This window comes from Notamacropus eugenii, chromosome 4 (assembly GCF_028372415.1).
Source record: "Notamacropus eugenii isolate mMacEug1 chromosome 4, mMacEug1.pri_v2, whole genome shotgun sequence".
Taxonomy (NCBI): domain Eukaryota; kingdom Metazoa; phylum Chordata; class Mammalia; order Diprotodontia; family Macropodidae; genus Notamacropus; species Notamacropus eugenii.
This window is the reverse complement of record NC_092875.1, coordinates 343,142,646-343,167,871: the sequence shown is the minus strand read 5'-3', so window position 1 is coordinate 343,167,871 and position 25,226 is coordinate 343,142,646. Positions and strand designations below refer to the sequence as shown.

Below are 25,226 nucleotides of genomic sequence, written 5' to 3'. Positions count from 1 at the left end.
TGGATACTCTTCCTCTCTCTGGATTTTTGTGACACTGATCTCTCTCATGTCCTCCTATGTAGCCAATCCTGTTCAGTTATCTTCTGTGGATAGAGTATAAGTCACATCCTGCCTCCTACCGTAGGTACTTCCCAAAGACCATTTCACAGTCCAGTCATCCTGGACATCCATGACATTCCTCATATATGGCTCACCATTTCCTTTTTCCTTGCCTTTGTTTTAGCTGTCCCCTCTACTTGGAATGCACTCCCTCCTCATCTTCGTGTCTTAGACTCCCCTCAAGAATTTAGCTTCTATGTGAAATCCTTCCAAATCCTCCCCACAACCCACCCACCTCAAATTACCTTCTATTTTATATGTATTTTGTGTGTATATGTATAGGTGTATGTGTGTATGTGTGTGTACACATGCATCCATATTGGTAGATGTGTGTATTTTTATCCATACATACATACATACATACATATACACACACAATGTTGCATCTCCTGAGGGAATGTTGCAGCTCCTTGAATTGCAAACCCCTTTGTCCTTGTATCCCCAGTGCCTCGGATAGTGTATTGTCCTCAATAAATGCTTACGAATTGACTGATTAACTTCACTTTTCTTAAAGTTCAATGATCTAATAATAACTATATAATAACTAATAACACATAATAGTTACATATAATTATATGTAATCATTAAGAACCATTTTTTTGCTTTCTTCCTTTCCAAGCTACAAACTGTTCTTACAGAATTATGTAATCTCAGAATTGGAACAGACCTCCGAGGCCACCTAGTCTGACCTGATCCTTAGTAAGGATCCTTAACACAACTTAAGTAGTACGCTGCTTCTCTCCATTGTGATTAGGTTCTTCTTTTACTCCAAGCCTACCCTTTCCTTCTTTTTCTTCCTCTCATTTCCCACATAACTTTACGAAGCTCTTCCTTCATACTTAGCATTGTCACAAGATTTAACTCTTACTGGGCTTATACCTTCCTGGCTTTTTCTTACAAGGCCATGCCACTCATGGGATAATAACACAACAGTAAAAACAAAACAAAAATTATAATTATGAGTCTGTGAGGTGAGCTTAAAGCTGGAAGTAGGAATCTGTGCCTTTGGAATACATTGTTTTTATTGAATTTTCCCACTAGCACTGGGCCTTGTGAAATCCAGAGGAAAAAAGGGAACTCAGTTTTAGGGAAATTTATGCTGACTGGCATGATCTATCCTATTTTTTTCCTACTCTGATGCCATGATAAGCTAATTGAGACTGAAAAAGGTAAACTCCTAGAGATGCTCATTTCCACATTACTTGTTCCTGTAGTTTCCACTCATCAAAGAGACGATCACCGACATGGTCAGTGAACTACGCAATTATTGCATCAGAGTACTTTGAGTGGCTAACTGTATGTTCCAGAAATAAAGATAGCTCTTTTATGAGCACATTATCTTATTCTAAAGAGGCAGCTAAATTGGCTCTCAGTAAGATGGAAATGGACATGGTAAGAGTCCAAGGGGAATGGTCTAGCTGCTATTCCTTGAACTTGACCTTCCATCTAGCCCATCTGTGCCTTTCCGAGGTCTGTCCTCCGTGTGCTCCACACCAAGGTCTCTCAGAATTCCTAACTTCCCTCTAGTCTGACTCTGATACTACTTCATGAGGAAATCACTTCCTGAGCTTGAGGGTATGGACTGTTTTTCATTTTTGTCTTGTATCTATCCTTACACATAGTAAGCATTTAATAAATGTTGACTTAATTGAAGTGAATAATAACTCACATTTATGTGGCACTTTAAAATATTTACAAAATGATTTCTTTAAAAAAAATCCTGTTACATAGTATAAATACTGTTATCCTTATTTTACAGATGAGAAAATAAGTCCTTTTCGAAGCTTTTCAAAGAGCTTTATGTGCAGCCACAACAGTCGTTACCTTATTATTTTCCCTCTTCAGGACAACTGTTTATGGTCATTAAGATGTTGTTGCTGAAAACTGCTCTTGAGTTGACTTCCTTTTCGGTCTCTGGCCATAAAAACCTACAAAATCTTTTACTTAAACTCTCTGAAAGCCTAGTCTACTGACATCAAAGATACAGATCACATCACACCAAATATTCCTCTCTTTATTTATCGTGAATGTTAAGATGTTGTGGTCACTACCTTCTAGAGTTCCTGTCATTTTTATTTTGGCAACCAATTTCTCCTTATTCATTAGAACCCGGTTCAGAATAGGAGTGACCCTCATTCCTTCTTCTACCTTTCCAAAAGTGAAAATATTAGTGAAGCAAATAGAAATTTATCAGATGTTCTGCTTGGAAGAGGGATACCTCCAGGTTTCAGTTTTCACCAATTTACCTAACGTATGTTACATTCACATCCTCAGTGCAAGTCTTCTTGGACCTCTATCCTATACAGGATGTCAGAGTATCAATGTCTTATGATTTATGACCTGATGCCAACGATTACCTTTACTCGTTATGATTCACAACCTCTTGGCTACTTCTTTCTAGCCTGTTTTCTCAGGAGTAAAATGGACAAATCTTGAATGTAAAGAAACTGTCAAAATGGATGAATGTCTTCCTTCCTTCTGTGGTCCCTCCTCTTCCCCTTACATATACCCCCTACCCCTTTGGAGGGCATATGTGTATGTAAGTTTATTACTATAACACTTCCTTGAAATCATGGATGCAATAGCGCATCTTTCTGATCCCCCCAAATCCCATTAGAAGGGACCCCAGACAAACCTGTACTTGAAAATGAATCCTTTCTATAACAAGACAAGTGTTCACGCAGACTTTGCTCAAATACTTCAAGTGAACAGCAACTTGCCAGCTCCTGAGGCAACACTTTGGGTTGGTTTTAATTTCCCTGACGTCAAGCCTAAATTCAGCTCTTTGCAACTTCTAGTCCTTGCTTCTTTGCATCCTCAAAGCCCCCCTTCCCCCAGGGCCTTGTACCTAGTAGGCACTTGATAAATGTTTCCTGAATTGAATTGAATTAGCTAAATCGAGAGAGAAGATTTGAGGGTTTATAATTATATGAGAAATTTTCCAAAGGAAGTGGTCAAAGGCTCATCACCTCAAAACTAGACTTAGGACTCAGTACAGAGGGATGAAAAGGGAAAGAAAGAGAGACCAGATGACCTAATAGGCCTTTATTTTTTCCATAACTCCATTACTTTTAAATCCCAAGAGTTACATCGAACATATATATAAGAGCTCTGACATTTTCAGACAAACTGGAAACTCTCCTCAATGCTGGAAAGACTGAACTCTCCATTATTTTTTAAACACTGGAATAGAAACTGGCAGCTCAACCTTGTGTACGTAACATTAGTATTACTGCTCTAGAATTTTGAGCATGTATGTAAAATGTTTCCCCAAATCATGTCTAAAATAAGTTCATGTTAGTGCATTGGTCCAGGAATTAAATGACTTCCATCTGCTCAGGAATGAGTTCCAGCCTCAGGTATAGTAAAACCCAATCCCACCTGATGACTCTCAGTCAGCACCTCAACCCACTCTTGTTCACTGACCGACCTGGCCAGTGAAAAGCTACCTTTGGCTCAAGTGAGACAAGAACACAGGAATGGGAAATTCCACCTAACTCAGGAATGATTTAACCCTTTGCTGATAGTGTCACTGTACACCAAAGACAGGCCATGGGCATGAGACAGGGAGGTTAGAAGAGGCATGGACAGGGAAGGAGGCCAGGCTGGGAGAGGGGCTCTGGAACAAAAAATGCCCTAGAAAAGGGTGGAGAAAATGCATCTCTTTCTTCTTCTAAAAATGTTTTTAAATTAAGCCTTTTTACTTTGAACTTGAGCCTAAGAATCATCAACAAACATTAATATTTCCATGTACAATGAAAAAGTCCAGATGTGGTACCATGCACAGCTATAGTAGCTTTCACATGGCACAACCAACACTACCCTTCTTACGCTTATGTGTCCCTGTCTGAACTTCCTTTTCCCCTCTTCTGTTTATTTTTTACAGGTTCCATTAATGCTTTTTTGTCCTTTTTTGCATCATCACTCCCCCACCCCTGTCCACCACTCCAAAATACTACTATACCCTCCTCTAATAAAACCTCCTTCTCTTCTGTGCCTGAAATAGGAGGCTATAGGCATGGAATAGTGCAGATAGCTAGTCTGTCAACCAATAAATATTAACTAAGTTCCTACTACGTGCCAGGCTTGTGCTAAGTGCTGAGAATATAAAGAAAGGCAAGACAGCCTCTGTTCTCAAAAAGCTTAGTATAAATGGGGAGACAATATGCAAATAATTATGTGCAAACAAGCTATAAATAGGATAAATTTGAAATAATCAGCAGAGGGAGGACACTGAAATTAAAGAGGGTTGGGGAATGCTTCCTATAGAAGCTGAGATTTTTGTTAAGACTTGAAGGAAGACAGCAGGCACAGATAAGGAGGGAGAACAGGCAAGATGTGTGAGAGAAAGTGCCCAGAGTAGGGAGATGGTACATCTTGTTCAAGGAACAATAAGGAAGCCAGTATCACTGAATCAGAAAGTAGTGGGAGAATATAAGGTTTAAGAAGTCAGCTGGGGCCAGGGGACAGATCATGAAGGGCTCTGAATGCCAAGCACAGGATTTTATATTTGGTCCTGGAAGTCACGGAGCTTCTGGAGTTTAATGGTTGGAGGACAACATCATTTGACCTGAACTTTAGGAAAATGGTTTGATAGCTTAGAGGAAGATGGATTGGAGCAGGCAGACCACCAGCAGACTACTGCAATACTCCAGATGTGAGGTGCAAAGGACCTGCAATAGGGGGGCTACAGTGTCAGAATAGAAAAGGGGGAAGCTGTGAGAGATATTACAAAGGTAAAATGACCAGGTCTTGGCCACAGACTGAATATGGGGGCTGTGAGAGCAAATGAGGAGTAGAGGTGAGCAGGAGGCTGCTAGTACTGACAACAAGGAAATTAAGAAGAGGGGAGGGTTTTAGAGAAAAGATAGAATGCAGTTTAAGATGTCTACAGGACATTTCACTCAAGATGTCCAACATGCAATTGTAGATGTGAGACTAGATGTCAGGAGAAATGTTAGAGCTGGACAAATATATCTTATAATCATCTGCCTAGAGATTATAATGGAATTCATGGGAGCTGATGAGGTTCTCAAACAAGATGTCATGGACAGACAAGAAAGCCCAGGACAGAGCTTTGTGGGACACTCACAATTAGCAGAAGATCCAGCAAAGGAGACTTTGCTGAGAAGCAATGGTCAGATAGGTAAGAGGAGAACCGAGAGAATAATATCACAATCTTAGAGAGAAGAAAGTCCTCGATCAGAGGTGTCAGAGGGTGCAGAGGGGTCAGGAATCGAGAAGACATTGGATTTGACAAAGGAGAGAGCACTGACAATTCTGGAGAGAGGCGTTTTTAGCTGTAAGCAGTATGTAAGTGCTTGACGTCAGAGAACTGCCATTTACTTATGCCTACTAAGGGGCTGACTTAGAAAACTTGTGAGTCCAACAGAGTGGAAGGGAGAGAGACCTAAAAACAGCAAGACAAAGGCACATATATTCTAGGACCATTTGAAAAAAACAAAAGAACTTCATTGTTGCTGAAGTAGAAAAAAGTTCTCTTGGGGAACCAAGGTTTGTTCCTTTTTACTTCCTACATTATTTAAAATCCCACTTGAGTGTTCTCTAAATTTAGGACTTGACACAAAACTCCCTAGGATTCAAGTTTATTTAGTTTACACAAAAGATAAAAATGTTTTCCTGATTAAAGAACAAAAGCCACCTGAGAACAGGCCCACTGGGTTTCCTGAGCCAGGAGGACTTGGACAAGGAAGCAGGAGGTGACTGTTTTGAAGACCAGGACCCATAAATCAACTTTGTGACTCACCTATGAAAAACTGCCATAATAGTGTATGCCATTTATACGCAAATACCTGTGTTCTGAGAGCCTTAAAGCACTTTGTAAATGTCGAGCCTGATTTCTTTCCCCCAAGGTGGATTCTGTCTTCTCTACCACCAATGTGCAGAAAGGAGTTATTCCTCCTTAGTACCTTCAAAAATATCCCCAGTTAAAGGAATAAATGGTCACTGTGAAGGAGAAGTGGGGTCAGGACCCAGTGGTTCTCTACTCATTCATTCTTTTACCTACCAATCTACAAGTCCATTGTTTTTGCCCAGACTAGCAATTTAATAGGTGTATGGAATTCCCAAAGAGGAAATCCCTTCTACCAATGCAGTCTGGCAATTGCTTTACATGTTATAATCTTAAGAGAGTTGTGTATGGTACTGAGATATTAAGGGACACCCAGGGCCCACAACCAGTATTTGTCAAAAATAGGACTTGAACTCAGGACTTCCACAGTGTAGGCCCAGATTACATCAATGTTGTCACATCACTTCTTGATGCACACATACATATATTCATATGCACATGTGTGTATAAAATAGATACATTAATCTCTCTCCATATATATATTTATATATTCACATACACACAGAGTAATTAACTAATGTAAAAATATACAAATAGAAGTGAATGGAAATTTCCCTCCATCCCATAAATCAACCTCATTTACTTTCAGCAGAATGTGAACAATCACTGCTTACTTTACTAAGTCAGTCCGTGGGGGTATTATATAAGATACATTATAGAATGGAGAAGACTCCTCTCAAAAAGCCTAGATTCTAATGATGGTGAGATCCATAAACAAATACGGATGCACAACAAAGAGGGAAATATTTGTTGTCTGTCTGGCAGATGGTTAGCTTTCTATGTCGTTTTTTCTTTTAGGGATATTTAGCTACTGGCACATGGAAAAGTGGGTCCTAGAAGTTTAACATAACAGATCCAGAAACAGTGTCACCTTGAATACCATCTAGTCCAATAATCTCATTTTACAGATGTGAAAATCGAGGCCCAGAGTGGGTAAGCAAAAAACAAACATCAGAAAAGATTTGACTGAAAGCAACCAGGAAGGACACCTTGGTAATCAAAAATGGTCTAGCTACATAACCTCAGCACCCAGCTCTCCCACTTGGCACATTATCTTGGGGTAGGAGATTATGGCGTGGTATGGTGGAATGAGCGCTGGACACTTGGGCTCCAGACCCAGATCTAAGCACATGTCTTGAGACAAGTCCTGTCCCCTCTCAAAGTCTGTCTTTCATCTATAAAGTAAAGGATTTAAACTTAGTCATCTCTAGGATCCCCTCTGACTCTCACATTCTGTGATTCTAGTTCCATGATGTTGCCTTAATGTATTCGGTGTGGGGCTTTTGAAGTTAAGCATTCACTGACACTCCTTCCAGGGTAAATGCAACAACAAATGAATCAGTTTCCTCAGCAGGACAATGTGCCCATTCCAGTAATTATAAACAGGTCCCATTTTTGATATAATAAGGTTTTGCAGCAGGAAAGAAATCACACCTCTTCAACAGGAAATAAGATTCAAGGAAGAGGCACAAAGACACTCTACCAAAAAGGATTTTTATTATTAATTGACCATTCAGAGGTCTTGTCTGCTGCTAAGTCTAATCACCAAACACCGGTGGTAATGAAAACTCCCTCTATAAGACAATTTGTTGATACTAATTAGTCGTTTCAGTTGTATCCAATTCTTTGTGATCCCATTTGAGGTTTTCTTGGCAAAGATCCTGGAGAGATTTGCCATTTCCTTCTCCAGCTCATTTTACAGATAAGGAAACAGAAGTAAACAGGGTTAAGTGACTTGCCCAGGGTCACATAGCTAGTAAGTGTCTGAGGTCACATTTGAACTCAGGTCTTCCTGACTTTTATCCACTACCACTAGAGTCAGAGCACTTTAAATTCCCTATTTAATTCATATCACATTTGATTCCCTTAAAAGGCAGGAAAAAATTAATCCTTTGGGTAAAAATGTCAAAAAAGGATTTCACAGTAGACATAATGGAAACCAAGTAGAGAAATAAAGTAACCAAATGCTTAATTTGTTTTTTTTTTTAATTTCTTCTCCAAGGACACTGTTTCACTTGCGTCGTATAGCAACACATAGACCAAGATTCTGTGAACTATACTCTATGGAACAAAAAAAAATATGAAGAAATGAGCCTTTGGGGGAAAAAGTAGGAAAACCATGAAGACTAGGTACATATAAATATGCATGAAACAAAAGAATGCATAATTTATCCAAGGAGCATGGCCACTTCTATTGATCAAAAAGAAAAGACATATAAAGCACTTATACCGAGTACTGGCGGGGGGTGGGGGTGGCCAACAAGGTAAAAATAGTCCCTACCCTCCAGAAGCTCCCATTCTGATGGAGGAGATGGCATGCAAACAGCAAGGTAAATTCAAGATATATGCAGAATAGAGGTAATGTCATCTGAAAGTATAAGGCTCTAGCAACTGGGTCAGGGGTGGGGTGCTACCCTGAAAGGCCTCCTGCAGAATCTGTAACCTCAGCTGAGACTTGAAAGAAGCTGGAGAAATTAAGCGATGGAGGTGAGGAGAGCATTGTGGGAGAAGACAGCCACGAATGCAAAGGCATGGAGGTGGTCTTCCTCTCTCCCTCCCCCTTCCAATCCTACATCTTTAAAGTTAGGGGGTAAAATTAGATGGCTGTAGATCAGGAATTATCTGGATAATTATCCCAACTCTCCATTTCCTTTTACCCATGTAGACATGAAATCAGCATGAGTGATCCCTATTAGCACTGATTAGCATTACATAACCACAAAAAAGCAAACGTATCTCTTGGAGATTTATCTCATCATGGCCCGCACCACGGTAATATGCACAGACAAGCACACTACCGAGTTATAATTATAGGAGGGGCTCCAGTCTCAAATGCCAGTCAAGACTCCACATAGCTGTTTTGGGAAAGAAACTAACATAAGGAATACGCGTGCTGCAATCAAGTCCACCCAAGGAAGAAATAAAATTATCCGAGCACCGTAATACAAAGGTTCGGTTCTCTGCTTCGTGGTTTATGTAGTCTGTTTCCTCTTGAAAAAATGCTTTGAAATCAAGTATGCTCTGTGAACCTTTTTTAAGTTCTGCATGACATTTATTTAAGGTAGAAAGCTTGGGAAAAGCACCACCAACCCCAGCCCCCAAGCCCTTCAAAATTAACTCCCTTGCCCTCGTTCTTTCTTAAAGTTATTCCCCATATTCTTCTCTGGGCGTTTACAGTTAATGTGTTTCTCATGTACCCAGGGCATCAAAGGGGGCTGTCATCTTTTGACACTGCTACATTCTCCTCCAGGCCGTTTACAATATAGTCTTTCCTGACAGCTTTGCGTGATTAGGGCCCACAGATAGCTGGGCTGCATGTGGGCGGGAGCTGGGCACCGAGCCACTCACTCAGCCCAAGCTCCACCCTTCACTTCCCCCTCTTCAACTGTGAAATTCCTTTGCAGAGAAACACCAGAGGGAGAACAGGCTTTTTGGTAACAGCCGGCTGCCGACTGACCAGAGCCTCTCTGTCACGCGATCTAACCAGCTGTCAATCTCCTGGGGCCTCTGACAGAGGCCTGGCACTCATTCAAACCATTGCGTGCAAGCAAGCTAGCCACATTACCCTATGAAGCATTTCATAATAACAACAGCTGTTAAATATTGATGACTTCTGGCAAGCTGTGAATGCTTTTCATGAAGGTTAAACCTTCATGTAATGGAACCTAATGCTTCATTATATATTATAGGAGATAGCTGGAACATGATGACTTGTTGTTGGGGTGGGGGTTGGTTTGGTTTGTTTTGTTGCTTTTTTGGGTTTAACTGGGGGAAAATCAAAAACTGACTTTTAAGTTGTTTGCTGGAGGAAGGAGAAATGAGTTGGCAGATTGCAAAGTTAAGAAAAGAGCTGGAAACGGAAAAGGAAAAATGATACCAGCAGATAATGCAAGAGAGCAGGTTAATTGCAGCCCACTGAGATGTTTCACTGAAACTCATTCAAACAAACTTTTCAAAATCACAGCCAGTTTTCCCTCTGGTCTATGTATAGAACAGAGTCCATCCTGTACCTGAAATAATGAAAGGAGTAGAAAATCCTCAGGGAGATGTGGACATACAGATCCCCACAGTACAGTAGCCAATGGTGTATGCAGTCTTTGGGCTCCCCAGCTAGTCATAGTTACTAGGTATATAACCAGATTCACATGACTATTCATCTGTTGAGCTCTTTTCCTTTAGTGAGTTCAGAAAGCTTCATTATGAAGGAGACAGAAATAATTAATTATGATGATTCAGCCAGCAGAGCATGGTGGATTCTAAGCTGAAGTCCTACTCTTATGCCTCTTGCGTGCATGATGATGACTGATGGTGGTTTCTTGGTTAAGTCAGAAGAGAGCAAGTTACTGGAAGGTTCTACCTGCCTACCTAGAAAGGCTTTCATTAGGGGCCTGGGGATGAACTGTGGCCTTCTGTTCCTCTTTCTCCCTCCTCCCTCTTTTGGTGATGTCATCAGCTCCCACAGATGGCTTTACTATCATTTCTATGTAAATAACTCCCAGATCTATTGAGAGAAAAAAATACAGACAGGGAGAGAAGGAGAGAAAATACATCCATACATATATATGTATGTGTGTGTGTGTATGTGTGTGTGTGTATGTGTGTGTGTGTATATATGTATATATATATGTATATATACATATATACACAAACTCCCAGAAGAGAGATCTGACCTCTCCTCTCTCTACACATATATATGTATGTATATATGCATGTATGTAGATGTGTATACGTATGTGTGTATATATACATATGTAAATACACACGTATCCAAGCCTAGTCTCTTCTGAGCGCCAACTCTATAACACCTATACATCTATTATTGGACATTTCCAGTGGAATGTCTCATAGACATCACAAACTCAGCACATAGAAAACAAAACTCCAGGAGGCAGCTAAGTGGTACAGTATATAGAGCCCTGGCCCTGGAGTTAGGAGGATGTGAGGTCAAATCCAGCTTCAGACACTTAATAGCTAAGTGACCCTGGGCAAGTCACATAATCCTGATTGCTCAAAAAAAAAAAACCCTTCCTTATCTTTTCACCCAAATCCTCCTTCCTTCCTAACTCCCTCATTTCCATTGATAGTTTCACCGTCCTTCCTGTCAATCAGGCTCATAACCTGAGTCCTTCACCCTAACTGCCCCCTTACAGCCAATTAGTTGGGTTAGTGCTACCACAACTTTTGCATACTGATTCTTTCTACTCACTCAGCTACAACCCTAAGTCAGGTCCTCATCACCCCTCACTTCTCATCTTAACTACTACAAAAGCCCCCTCATTCACCTCTCTGATTCCATCATTCCCCTCGCCAATGCATCCTCCACAGTCTCAATAGCCCCCAGTTCACCTCCCTGACTCTGTCTCTCCTACCTCAATCTATCTTCAGCTCAGATGCCAATGTGATTTTCCTGAAACACAGACCTGATATCACCTGTGTCACCTGCCTGATGTCACCTGCCTACTCAGTAACCCCAATGGCTTGCAATGATGCTCTCTAGGATCAAACACAACATCCTCTACATGGCACTAAAAGTCTTTTCCACCTTTTCAAGTCTTCTTACCTTTGACTGCTTCAGGCACTGTAGTATTCATGTCTGCTAGTCTACTTGGGACGTACATACCTGACATTCCATCTCCTGACTCCAAGCTTTTGTACATGCTGTCCCTCCTCACCTGCTCTTCCTGGATCATCTGATTTCCTTCAAGATTCAACTCAAATCCTGCCTTGTATGGGAAGCCTTCCTCAGTCGTTCTCTTCCCCCTCTCTGAGATTACCTTCTATTTACACTGGCTATAGCTTGCACATACTGTACATAGTTACTTTCAAATTGACTCCCCCATTAGAACAGGAACCTTTGAGGACAGGTGGGAAAATCAAGTTGATTTTGATTCCATTTTGTAATTGATTCTATTTTGTATCACGCCCATTGTAAAACTGTCTCTGTCGAAACACAGGGACTTTTTCTTTCTATTCCCAAAATTTAGCACAGTGCCTACCAAATAGTTGCAAACTAATATTCCTAAATTACAGTTACATGAAAATTTCAAGGTGAGGGAGAAAGGCAGGGAGTTTCTTGAGAAGTAGTTTCATACTCTCCTCAAGAAACTCCAGTGGCTCCCTTTTGCCCCATGATAAAATACAAATAGTGTTATTTATATTTTAAGGCCTTCATGATCTGGCTCAAATCAACTTTTCCAACCTTATTGCATACTCCTCTTCCTCAGGCACTCTACATTTCAATCAAACAGGCCTCCTTGCTATTTCCTGTACAAGATGTTCAATCTCCCATGTACCTTGCACAGATTCAGGTTCTCTGACATACCTGGAATGTACGTCCTCCTCCTCTATAGCTCATAGATTCTATCTCCTACACAATCATCTCCTAATCCTTTCCTTTCTTCCTCACCTTGAAATAACTATTTTTATTTTCTTGGGACTGGACTTGTGATTTCTTGGGAGGGAATTCTACCAGAGGAACTTCTACTAACATGTGGTAGAACCTTCTATGCAACTCATACTCTTAGTTACCCAAAACTAAGGGGCAAAACATGGAGGATTTAAGTGACTCCCCCAAGGTCACACAACAGAATGTGTCAGAGGGAGGACTTAAACCCAGAACTTTTGGCTCTGAGGCCAACTTTGTATCCACTAGGCCAAGCTGTTTCTCTTACTTGGTATACATTTGTGTATATGTTACTTCCCCTGAAGGATGGTAAGCTTCTTGAGGGCAGGAACTATTTAGTTTTAGCCTTCATATCCACTTTTCCTGGCACATAGTTAGCATTTAACAAACGTTTTTGAATAAATGAATGAACATTTAGCCTAAATTCAGAGAAACCAGAAGATTGGCTGCAATTCATGAAATAATCTATAAAACATATATAAGGATTGTAGAAGCAGCTAGGTAGACACAGAACTGGCCCTGGAGTCAGGAGGACCTGAGTTTAAATCTGACCTCAGACATTTACTAGCTGGGTGACCCTGGACAAGTCACCTAACCCCAAATGCCTTCAAAATACAACACCTATATACATATGGATTGCAATCTGCATCAGTAGAATGAATACCCATACTGACGAAATTATGAATCTTTTAAGATGCTAGGATATCTAAGTTCTAATCTCAGGCCTGCTACTAACAAACGTTTAACTTTTAAGCAATCATTGTACGTATAATATGAGGGGACTGGACCAAAAGATCCCTAGGACAGGGGTTTCTTCACCTTTATCATGACATGGACCCCTTTGGCAGTCTGGAAACCTGATGGACTATTCAGGATATTAATTTTGCTAATTAAAGGGTAGTATTAAATTTTGATTCTAGGTTTGTGAAAATAAAGATGTAATTTTTTCCCATCCAAGTTGACAGAGCTCCCTGAAATCTAACCAGGTACCCCTTAAGATTAAGAACTCCCGCTCTAAGATCTCTTTCAACTCATATTCTATGATTCTTTGTCAGAACGGTAACTAGCATGGGGTGACTCGGACTTTGTCTCAGGGTGCTGAACTTTAAGGGGCAATGACATTATTTATCGTTCTTCCACAGGTAGGAACAACTCAGCTTGGCTACTGGTTAGCAAGAATAATTAAAGCAGTAAGATACTGAACAGAGAAGGTCCTCTTCTCTGCAGCCACAACCTAGGTAAGCTCCTCTCTGGCCAGCCTAGCTTTTCCTCCTTCTCCTGTTAGTGATCTACCCATCTATCCATTAGACCACTCCACCTCAATTATAAGTTAAAGCCATAATAAAACCTATGTGCTTACTTGGAAGGCTGAATAATGTTTTGGATAGTTAGAAGTAGACTTGTGGCTTCTACCCAACATCACCAAGTTCAAAATCAACTCGTCTGGTTTCTGATGAACTCCCCTTTCTATCTACAGGCAATTTTCAGTTCTCCCCACTTTACATATAGTTCCTCTCTTTATTTCCTTTCCTCCTTTATCTGTTAGGAAGCCTGCAAAGTGCCTGCTGGAATCCAGGGCAGTGAATACGGTTTCCAAGAACTTTCCATTCCCTGGTTACTGTAATTTTCCATTACCACCACTGTGAGATGTGTCACCTTTGATGTTTGTTGTACTACCATTTTACAGAGAAGGGAAGCTGAGTCACTAGCACACAGGGAAGCTTGGGGGTGAGGCAGGGATGGGCATCAAGGGATAATATTTTCATCTTTTAAGCATGTCTGAATCCTCGCTGTGCCCATGTAAATCTCCAAAGACATGTAATTTAGTCATCTCAACAATACCAGATAAAGAAGCAAGTTTAAACAGTGAGTTCCAAGGGAAACTTTCCTGGCACAAACCCACATTCATTGTGAACTCCTGAGAACCCCCCTTAAGTCTGTATTAGACTGGGCTAGAAGAAAAGTGAGGAAGTAATTGAGAATCTGTTCTGAAGATGAAAGAAAAATTAAGTTGGGGATTTCACACAGGATGAGTATGAAAAAAGGAAGTGTCGAGGTTTCATTTCTGGGAGCTAAAGGAAAGAGGGGAAGAAGGAAAGTGGAGGAACTGAAAATGATCATAGTTCTGTAACCACTCCTCCATGTCTGTAGCAAAGTTTGTGGACACAAGAATGAGTCCTATAGAATGGGGCCCCCTGATAATCCAGACCTAGGATCTCCCACCTGATCAAATCTGATCAAGAATGTCCTATTTCCCAAAAACTATATATAAGAGTCAGTCTGGTAAGGACAACCTACATTCCCATCACCCCAAAACTCTGTAAATGTATTGTGGTTAAATTTGTTTGTAAGACAGGCTTTTGTCCTCCATGCTCCCCTAACTCCAATGTATCCCCCCCCAAAAACTAAGCCGAAATAAATCTGCAGTTTAAATATCTGCCTAAGAGAAGCAATCCTAATTGTCATTGTCTCACAACTGATCCCCCAAATCCAACATCTAAAGGCAGCAACACGGGATGATTTGGAGACTGTCAGAATTTATAATAATGTTTTAGAATTTGTAATAATAAAGTTAGTAATAACTTTACTATGAGCTAATAATAACAACATTAGAGAAAGAGACCATCTTATAGTTTTCAAAGGCCTTTCATATCAATAATCTTAATTAACCTCTATAGCATCTTGCAAGGTAGGCTGAGTAGGTAGGACAGTGGAAAAATGTTGGATCTGGGATCAGAGTTCAAAATCAAGTTCAAATCTCATCTCTACCACTCATCACCTCTGTGATTATTCCTTTCCCTAGCTCTCATCTATAAAATGAGGATGACAGATGTGATGATATCAACAGTACCTTCTAAGTCTATCTTAGGAAACGGAGGACTCAGGAAAAGGCCATAGTGTCAATGACAGAGCTTGAGCCTCCTGACAGACGGTCCAATAGGTTTGCAACATAAGTCTTCTGTAGTCAGTACTGTTCCTCACTAATGTTTTGAAAGCAACCATTTTTCTTCAGAAAAACGTGTGTGTGTTTGTCCAAAAAAAGAGAAGTACAGTCTAAATAAATTTCTAAATGAAATCAAGCCAACAGGAATTTTTAAGTGTCTGCTATATGTTGGGGGACCTATGCTAAGTGCTGAGAATACAAAGAAAGGCAGATAATTCCTTCCTTCAAGGAGCTCACAATCTAATAGGGGGGACACCATGTGAGCAACCATGTACAAATAACCCATAGACAGGATAAACTGGAGATGGTATCAGAGAATTATGGGAAAGGCTTCTTCCAGAGGGTGGGATTTTAGCTGGGACCTGAAGGAAACCAGGGAAGCCAAGAGACAGACATGAAGGAAAGAATCTCAGGAAAGGGGAGTAGGGGGGACAGGTGAGCCAGTGAAAATGCATAAAGTTGGGAGATGAAGTTTTGTGAGTGAGGGACAGAGAGGAGGCTGGTGTCACTGGATTGCAGGGCACGTGGTGATTAATCACCCAGTGGCCTGCAGACACAGTCTTCTGCAAAATAAGGGCCAGGGAGAGAGCTTTTCTCCCTGTCCTTTCAGCCTAAATCTCTGTTTCCTAATGTTCATAGACAAAAAGAAAGAACCAGAGTTGTGATACAATAGGCTTGCATCAAAATTAAATGCAGCCTATAATGGTTATTTGTCAATGTCTATCTAGATTTTTTGTTTCTTTCTAAGGATTTTATTCAGGAGTTGCCTGTATTTGCAGCAAGATGGGCGCATACAACTCATTTCTAGCTTACAAGGAAATGGTCTCTATTTAGGACATCTCATTCAAATGAAGTCTAATTATTTCAGAGGCAGCAGAATGTGAAGATTAGAGAGTACATGTTCCCTTGATTCACAAAGGACTAAGCCACTAATGCAGGGCTGGAAGCCAGGGCAGAGGAAGAAACAATACCCTTAGCAATCTTCCTCCCATTCTTGGCTTCAACTATAAAGCTAAGCAGATGATTCCCAAATCTTTTAAAAACTTGACCTCTCTCCCAAACCCCAGACCCACATCTCTAAATGCTGACAGCACATGTCCACCTGACAGCATTGGGTCAAGAATATCTCATTCATTCCACAAACATTCGTTAAGTGCCTAATGCTTACGGTCTAGTAGAGGACATGGGACTATGACCCCCAAGTTACACAAACAAAATAATATAAAACTTCTCACTATATACTGAGGGAGCTAGATGGTCCAGTAGATAGAGACCTGGGCCTGGAATCAGGAAGACCTGAGTTCAAATTTGACCTCAGATACTATCTGTGTGACCCTTGGTGAGCCACTTAATTTCTCTATGCCTCAGTTTCCTCATCTGTAAAATGGGGATAATAAGAACATCTACCTCCTAGGTTGATCCTTGTGAGGATCAAATGAGATAATATTTATAGACTGTTGACCCAGAGTAGATGTTATATTTTTAAAAGCTAGTTATCATCATCATCATCATCATCATCATCATCACAGCTGCTTTATCAGCCTCTAATATCTTCCCATATCATTTTTAAATGGGTACATGCTGTTTCCTCAGCTAAAGTATAAGTTCTTCTAGGACCATATCTTCTATTTCTTTTGTATTCCTTTAAGAAAAACAGAAACACCCCAGCAGAGTGCTATACACACAAAAAACATTTAACAAATGGATGTATAAAGACTCTGGCTTTTGCTAGTTCTCTGACATAAATGTCTCTAATCACATTTTCTCTTTGGGAAGGAAAGTGTTTTTTAAAAGGTAAAGCATTACTGAAATGTGATCTATTATATTCTAATAAAGAATTCTGAAGAGTCAAAAATGAAGTGCCAGAAATCACCTTAGGCAGCAAACGTTTAACTTGCTTATCAAGCAGAGAAAGATGGTGGCCAAAGGAGACACTGCTTTAAAATGTAAACCCACTTATAAGTTATTTGAAAAAGGATGGCGTGTTATGAGCATCATAGTAATTAAGAGTATCATTTTCTAACGCAGAGCAAAGCAGTGGAAAGAAAAACCCGTTTAAAGAAAGCTCAGCAAAAGGTCCAAAAAAGAAAAATTGTTAAGGACAAAAATGCAAGAAACACAATAAATAGATGCAAAATATAAACACTTTGTAAAGATTACATCAGTGAGCTGTTTTCACCATCAAGGTCAGTGGAGCCACCACATTTGGACCCCAAATATTCTTATGGGGGACATAAATATGGTGCTAAAGACAATAAAGATGGGAAAAACAGACTGAAATATGTGTGCACATGTGTATATATATGCATATATACATACATACACATACTATATATATGCACGTACACACATATATACACATGTGTATATATACATATAAATACATATACATTTTTTCCTATGCCTTTGGAATCTTCCTACATGTACCTTGCATGTCATTCTCAATTGGGTCTTCTCAAGTACATATATGTACTCATATACACATAGGAGTATGACATGCAAGGTACATAGGGGAAGATTCCAAAGGTATAGAAAAAATATCAGAAATTATCAATGTAAGGGATTTGATTATCACTCCTTTACATTAACATGAAGAAAAGATACTGGGGGAAAATATTCATAACTACTGACCTATCTACCTACTCTCCTACCTATACAAAATCTTTATGAGAGTTATCTGAGCAGAAAGGTGATTTTTTTTACAAGTAAAATTCTGCAACAGACCACAGCTTAACCATTCTGTAACTGACTGAATTATGTAGAGAATATAATACTGCATCATACTTATTGTTTGTTGATTATTTAAAATGTAACAGTGGGTTCAACAACCCACTGACGTAAATACCAGCTGAGCCATAAAACAGGGAGATATATGTTCACCACAGGTGCCTGCCACTGTAATGGAGGAGAACCAATGCTCACTTCATGCTGAAGAGAGCTTCTTTGTAGGGAGTAAGAATCTTTAGATACTCCTGTTTGCAGATAACAATATGATGATTGCATTAAGCTCTCGAACATTGCAGAGATTTCTGGAAGAGATCTGTAACCACTCAGAAGTGTTTGATGTGACCATCTACATAGGAAACATGAAGTAGATGAAAAGGGTCTATTGCCTAGATTACTGCATGTATTTGGGGAGAAAACCTATAGAATGCATATTTGGTATAGACAGCTGGGCCCAGAGTTGAAAGAGGAGACCAGACTGCCTTGAGGAAATAGAAGAGATCCTTTAATGATCCCAAGTTTTCCATGAAAACAAAGGCCTATCTTTTAAATATCGTCATTCTACCAGTGCAGCTGTATGGCAGCAAGATATGGAATTTAACAGTCTCCCAAGAATCAAAAATACATATCACATACAGGGCAATGGGGAAACACATGGGGCAGGCTGAAATACATGCCCAACAAGGAACTTTGAAGGAGCTGTCCTTTGTTTTTGAAGAGGACCAATGACATCACAGGGTAATGTCCTGACTTCTGTGTGAATTGGATTTAAGTGTGTCAGAGTTGCACAAAGTTGTTAGCCTCACTCCCTCTTTCAGAATCATAGATATCCGGTGACAGGACCAAGTCAAGACAACCCATGATGGTCCAGGATGCATTGGATGACCTTGGAGTTTTTGATGTCTGACCAAGCTCTAAGTGCTCCACACCACCTGCTTCAACCCCATTCATGTTCTCACCTGTCCATTCTACTGAAGAAAGTCTTCACATGCTTAGGGTAGACATCCGCCTAATTCACAAGAGTAAAAGATATCAAGAAGATGTATCATAGGAAAAGAATATGTGTTGGTCATGTGGCAAGAGTGATAGATGACCTATGGACAACCAAAATGTTATACTGGAACCCTCACTGTCAGGAGATAACAAAGAGAATGTCAGGAGAAAACAAGGAAGACCTCCAGTCATTGAGGAAATCCCTGTAGGAAAATTCATGGAGGGAATGGAGAAGAGATACATAAGATGAGCAAACATGGGGGAATTGTGATGTGCATCATCAAAGCTGTAACCCAGGCATGCTACTGATGTCCAACTTTCTGTAGGCTCTCTCTCAGGGCTCAAGTAGACTTGTTCCCTCCTAATCTGCAGCCACTGAGCATGTTGCAGCCACTTGGAATGTTGTCCCCAGAGGGACAATCACACAACTACAAGTCAAACTCTGTCAGGGTTCTTAGGGTAACCCTGGTGTCAGGGATATACTCCTACTACTCACAACTCTACCTTCTGAGTCCCTACTGGTGTGCTTCTAATTTACACAAAATTAATCACAATTACACCATTTTTCCCTACCCCCACACTGCTGACATTTACTAAACAAGAAGACAAAAGAAATAAGAATCCTAACAGTTACTCAACTAAAGGCAAAACAAAAACAATCAAAATCCAACAATCCACCCATAAAGCTGGACCACATTTTCCTATCTATGAGGGCCAGTGGGCACAGAAAATTAGCAGGGCGGCCTAAGAAGTGGGAAATCTCACAGCTCTGTTGGAGTTGGATGAAGGGCCTTGATGTCCTTCATCTCTTAAAGAATACTCTGCACTATTTGTTCTCTACCGGACAAAACTGCTCCTTTGCTCTCTTTTCCCCTTCTGGTCCTCACAGCAAAGTTGTTTCACTGCTACTCTTGGGCTTGACCAGGGTCAAGCTCTCTTTGCACACAGTCACCTGGGAAGGATACTGAGGGAATGTTAGCTGCTTTAGTAATAAGTTGTTCCCACACTGTCAAACTGCCACGTCCACATCTTCTCTGGGGCTCTAAGTAGGTTTTCGTCATTCTCTTGAGAGCTAGAGGTCTAGAGAGGATTTTCCCAACCAGCTCTTCAAATATGGGGGATTCTGTTTCCTCCAATCAGCTCTTCAGGAAGGCTACATTTTCTCCAACTAGCATAACTCAAAGCAAAGCAGACTCTGTTTTTCTTTTTCAAATGAGTCTTTTTTTGTTTTCTGTTTTTTTAGTCATGCCTGACTCTTCATGACCTCATTTTTCTTGGCAAAGATACTGAAGTGCCTTGCCATTTCCTTCTCCAGCTCATTTTACAGATGAGGAAACTGAGACAGACAGGATTAAGTGACTTGCCCAGGATCACACAGCTAGTGTCTAAGGCCAGATTTGATCTTCTAAAGATGACTCTTTCTGACTCCAGGCCTGGCCCTCTAAACAATTCACCACCTAGTTGCCCTTTTCAAACCACAGAGAGAGAAGTAAAAGGCAATGCAGACAAAGCCCTGAGAGAGTTCCCCTCTCTCAAGCTGTAGATGGTGTCCAAGGGCAAGTTTGCCTTTTCCCACCCAATCAGCTCAGCAAAGCAATGCTTCGCTTTCAATCAGCACAGTTCCTTGAAATCAGCACAGCCTGTTAGCTCAGCTTCTGCACTGTGTCTTCTGTTAGCAGCTCTCCTTGTTATTTCCTGTGTCTTCGTCCCTCACTCCTCCTGAATTTACCTTTTTCTCTTACTTCTAGTTTCATCTGGTCATCTCCTGATCCACCCTGTCACAAAAACTTCTAGTATCTCAAATCAGGACTTCCTCATAAACAGTGACATACCTTTAATCTATGATGTAAAAGTTTAAAATCTACTTTTGTGTCCAGGATTACCTCAACAATCCTCACATACTCATCTCATAGTACTCAAATATTATGATTTATGACATCTCAGTTACCATCTTTAAAACTCTGAAAATAGCCATGTGTAAATGAGATGGTGGATCACAATACCCCATAGCCATCTTTAATTTAGTCAGTGCTTTGCCTTCAAACAAATTCTCTCAATACATCTATCTGAGAGGCAGTTTTCCTTCAGTTCTCCATAACAGTCTGCATCTCTCCTCAAGTATTTTTATCTGAGAGGTTGTTTTGCTTCTCAAACAGATTCTATTAATCTTCCTTATACAAATATTCTTTTTTCTGACCCTTTTAGCAATCAAAGTATCCACATATAAAAGGAACAGTGAGAGAGGAAATTCTCAAACTGATACAATCACAGATTCATTTGAATATTTTGGTTCTTATAACTGATTCTGCAGTCAAAATTGTGAATAATTCAAAAGGCTATCTATATCCATAGTAAATGTCAGTGGGGCTGCAGCATATTACTACTGATTAGAGGTAATTAAGGAAGGCTGTATCAGAGTGAAAATAGAGGTGATGTCATGTACTGAGACTTAGACTTGAAGATTCCACTAGTGTTCTCGATTAATCTACTGGTAACCCTGAGATATTCAAAGTACTAGAAAAAGATATCTAAAACATTGGGTGATTTATCTATGAAGGATTTAACAAAAAAAAGGACCAAAAAAATCACAGAAACCTGGGTCTTGGGGATGGGCTGAGACCTGCATAACTAGAGGAATTATGCATAGCCATATAAACATCTAAGCATATTCTTATAACTACCTGCAATTTGTCACCCCAAAAGTATGGCAAATATAGCCTTTAGAATAGGAATATCTCTAGGAGGAAACAGACATGTTGCCCTTATTACTGACTCTACTAACCTCCACTGCTTTGGCCTAGAAACTAAAGTGTAATAACAGAGAGTAACAAGAGTATCCAGGTAGCAGTGATGGTACCTAAGGAAATAACATCCTCTATCCCTACCTTCTTCCCTATGAGGTAAGACATCTTTCTCATCCATATTCTACCCATACCTTCCTGGAGTTTATATGCTAATATTTAAAAGTCAATGTGTTTTTCATTAATTTAAGCTTCTTTTAATATTAATAAATTTAATATTTTAATATTCCTCTTCCTAACCTTTATTCCCAAGCAATTGAAATCCCATTTGTTTTTCAAGGTCCAAGTCAAATGATCCTTTCCCCTCATTGTTCCCCAAGCCAGAAATGATTCCTTCCTTCCTATGAATTTTTACAGCATTTTGTGCTTTTGTTAATTTTTACTCTCTACTTCATAGTATACTTACTTATTTACATGTCTTATTCTTTTTCTACTTGACTGTAAGCTGTTCAAAAACGGGACTAAGTCTTGCTTACCTTGGTTTTTGCATGATGGCCTGTCCAGCCCTTAGCCAGAATGCTGAAGAAATCTCTTTTGAACTGAACTGAATTTTAAATACTTTATAATATATGTTTTTTTCCACTAAAACATCTTCCACCAATGCTTCATCATGGAATGCAGGCTAAACTTGGTTCTCAAAGGCTATTCCAGCCAAGTCAGTCTCTGGCAGATCAAGCTTTAAAGTCTTAGAGTCTGGTGATAAGCCATGAGTTTGTCTGTTACCCAAGGATGAATCAGTCTAGGTATATTTGAAAAGGCTCATCATGCGCCTGTTAGCTTAGTTCCAATCAGCTTCTGCATTCTGTCTTCTGTAGGCAGCTTTTCTTGTCACCTCCTGTGTGTTTGTCCCTGACTCTTCCTGAATTCATCTTCATCATCTCCTAATCCTCTCTCCCCCAGGTTTCCCCAGAACTTCTAATATCTCCAATCCGGACACCAGGTGACAATATCATTTGAGCTCAACAACCCATGAAACCAATTATGAAAGCACAGAAGGACTGTGATCTGCATTAGGAGAGAATACTATCCATGCCTGTAAAATCACAGATATTTTAAAGTGTTAAAAATGTGTCTAACATTGTCTATCATAAGAAGTGACATCGGACCTTACATAATCTATAGTTTTGTTAGGGAGGCAAGAAATACACAAGGTGCCCCAAGAGTCCACCCGTTTTTCTATTCGTTTATTCAGTGAGCATTTATTAAGCGCCTATTAGAAGCAAGGCATTGTGCTAGACACTGGATTTACAAGGAAAGAAAGAAAAAAAAACCCAGGTCCATCAGGTGCTTACATTTTATTTAAGGATGCAACATAATAAAGAAAAGTACATATAGCATATAATGTGCACATAAAGTAATTTCTGGGTGGGGAGCACCCACCATCAGGACAGGGTGATTAGTGGTTATCCAACCTCCACTTGAAGACCTCCAGTAGTGGAGAACTTACTACTTCATTCCATGCTGGGATAACTTTGTTAGCATGTTTCCCCTACAATGAGCCAAAATCCGTCTACAAATTCCTCCCATATCTCCTCATTGTGCCCTCTGGATCCAAGAATAAGTTTAATCTTTCTCCCACGGGACAACCGTGCAAATATTTGAAGACAATAATCATATGCTCCTTATGTCTTCAAGTCTCCAGGCTAAATCTTACCTAATTCAAAAGGAACAGGGCAGACAAAAGAGGGAAGAGAATAAGAGCTCAGAAAAGTTGGGAAGCCCTCATGAATGAAATCTTCTTTTCCCTTTTTTCTTTTCTCTTTTTTTTTTGAGAGCAGGGAGGAGAGACTAGATCTCCTTATTTCTTCTAAGTTGGAAGTTCAATGACTACTCACAGGCCTGACTCTACTGCTGATCATCACTGTAGCTTTGACCTATTCTGTCTTTGATCCAGGCCATTTTACCCCTTTTCAGGCAGTCCCACGGTCCCCTGTCCATGGAAGCTTGCCATGTTGGCACTGGACTTAAGGAAGACACACTGTCAACTTTAGATCTACCACTTCCCAAACTCAAAAGTCTTGTTAAAACTTTCTAGCTCTAGATATATGATATTATGATTTCCATCCATCCCCTGAAACACTTAGCTTTGAAAGAACAAGTAAATATTAAATATAATAATAACTAGCATTTATATAGAGCTTTAAGTTTTACAAAGTGCTTTAGGTATGTTGTTTTTGGTCTTTATTTTATAATGTTCTCATTTGTTCAGATAAAACAATTTAATTTACTGTAAAATGGATATCCATTTCATTTTTTTCTTATTCCTTTTGATCTTTTGTCCCTTTACAACGCAAGAAAATTGAGTGACAGGCTTAGTTTACTTAGTTGAAAGTATAAACCCTAGTAAATCAGCAAATTTCTAGTTAAATATTTCTTTGAAAAGTAGTAACTCCTTTTCCATCTCCTTGGAGTTAGAATACACTTAAAATATTTCCCTAAGGGTTAATCTTGTGGCTGGGATGGGGGGAGCAGGGAGGGAATAATCATACATATAAAAACTCTGAAATATCTTTTAAAATTTGTTTGTTCATTTACTCACATTCATTGCTTTGAAAAAAGGAAAAGTAATATTTGTTGTTCTTTCCAAACCCTTTAGGAATCATGAGGGGAAAGAAAATCTAAGAGCTTCAGGGCTCTCATTTTTACTAGACGAATAAAGAACTGAAATTCTGCCCAATTGTGGGACTTTGATTTTAATCACAGTGAAAACCACATGGACTAGGTCCCTTTGTTCCTTTTAGATCATTTACCCACAAGGTTAACTGTAAAAGAAAAAACCAACCCAGTGCATACTAATAGCATACTGTTGTTCAGTCACTGCTCAGCCACACCAGGAAATTCAAGTGATTTCCAAAGAACTGTTGCTTAGAATACTTTCACATCTGGGGTGGGACTTTGGACTTTTGAATATCCCTCCATTTTATAGGATGCAGCCAAAAACATTCCCCTGTTTGAAGAGTACTCTCGAAGTACTTCAGTCATAACTTTATTTTTCAGATAATTCACTGCATATTAAGTTGGGAAGGAAAACTGATTCTTTTTGTCATAACTTTTTTGCCATATTATTCCTCCTTCCATAATTCTGCTTTTCTTCCACTTTGAAGGAAAATCAATTTCTTGCATAATTCCCTCTCAGTCACTGCCTCATTTCCTCATGCCCCTCCTCCCTCACACCTTTTTCTTTATTTTTTCAATTTCAAGAAAGCAGTTACTGCTGCCAATAGCAATTCTTTGGAAAGAAAGTACTTTCTTTTCCCTATAACTCAGTTAATCTACTAGGAAACTTAAAGAAAAAGAAATTTTACATGAAATAGCATGTGCTTTGTCCTCAAGAGGACAAGAAAGGGTTAAATTGGAATAAACGAAGGGGATATTAAATGAAATTCCTTG

At 39.8% G+C, this 25,226-nt stretch overlaps 1 protein-coding gene and 1 long non-coding RNA gene across 3 annotated transcripts in view; one reads left to right on the top strand and one right to left on the bottom strand.

The window, feature by feature from the left end:
• AHRR (aryl hydrocarbon receptor repressor) overlaps positions 1-25,226 on the bottom strand; it is a 253,907-nt gene that overhangs the window by 111,982 nt on the left and 116,699 nt on the right. The window lies entirely within an intron of this gene.
• LOC140501544 (uncharacterized) lies at positions 8,692-24,071 on the top strand. The gene is made up of 4 exons (XR_011966224.1): positions 8,692-8,921; positions 13,517-13,612; positions 21,837-21,935; positions 22,737-24,071. It is a non-coding gene; the product is annotated as an uncharacterized lncRNA (long non-coding RNA).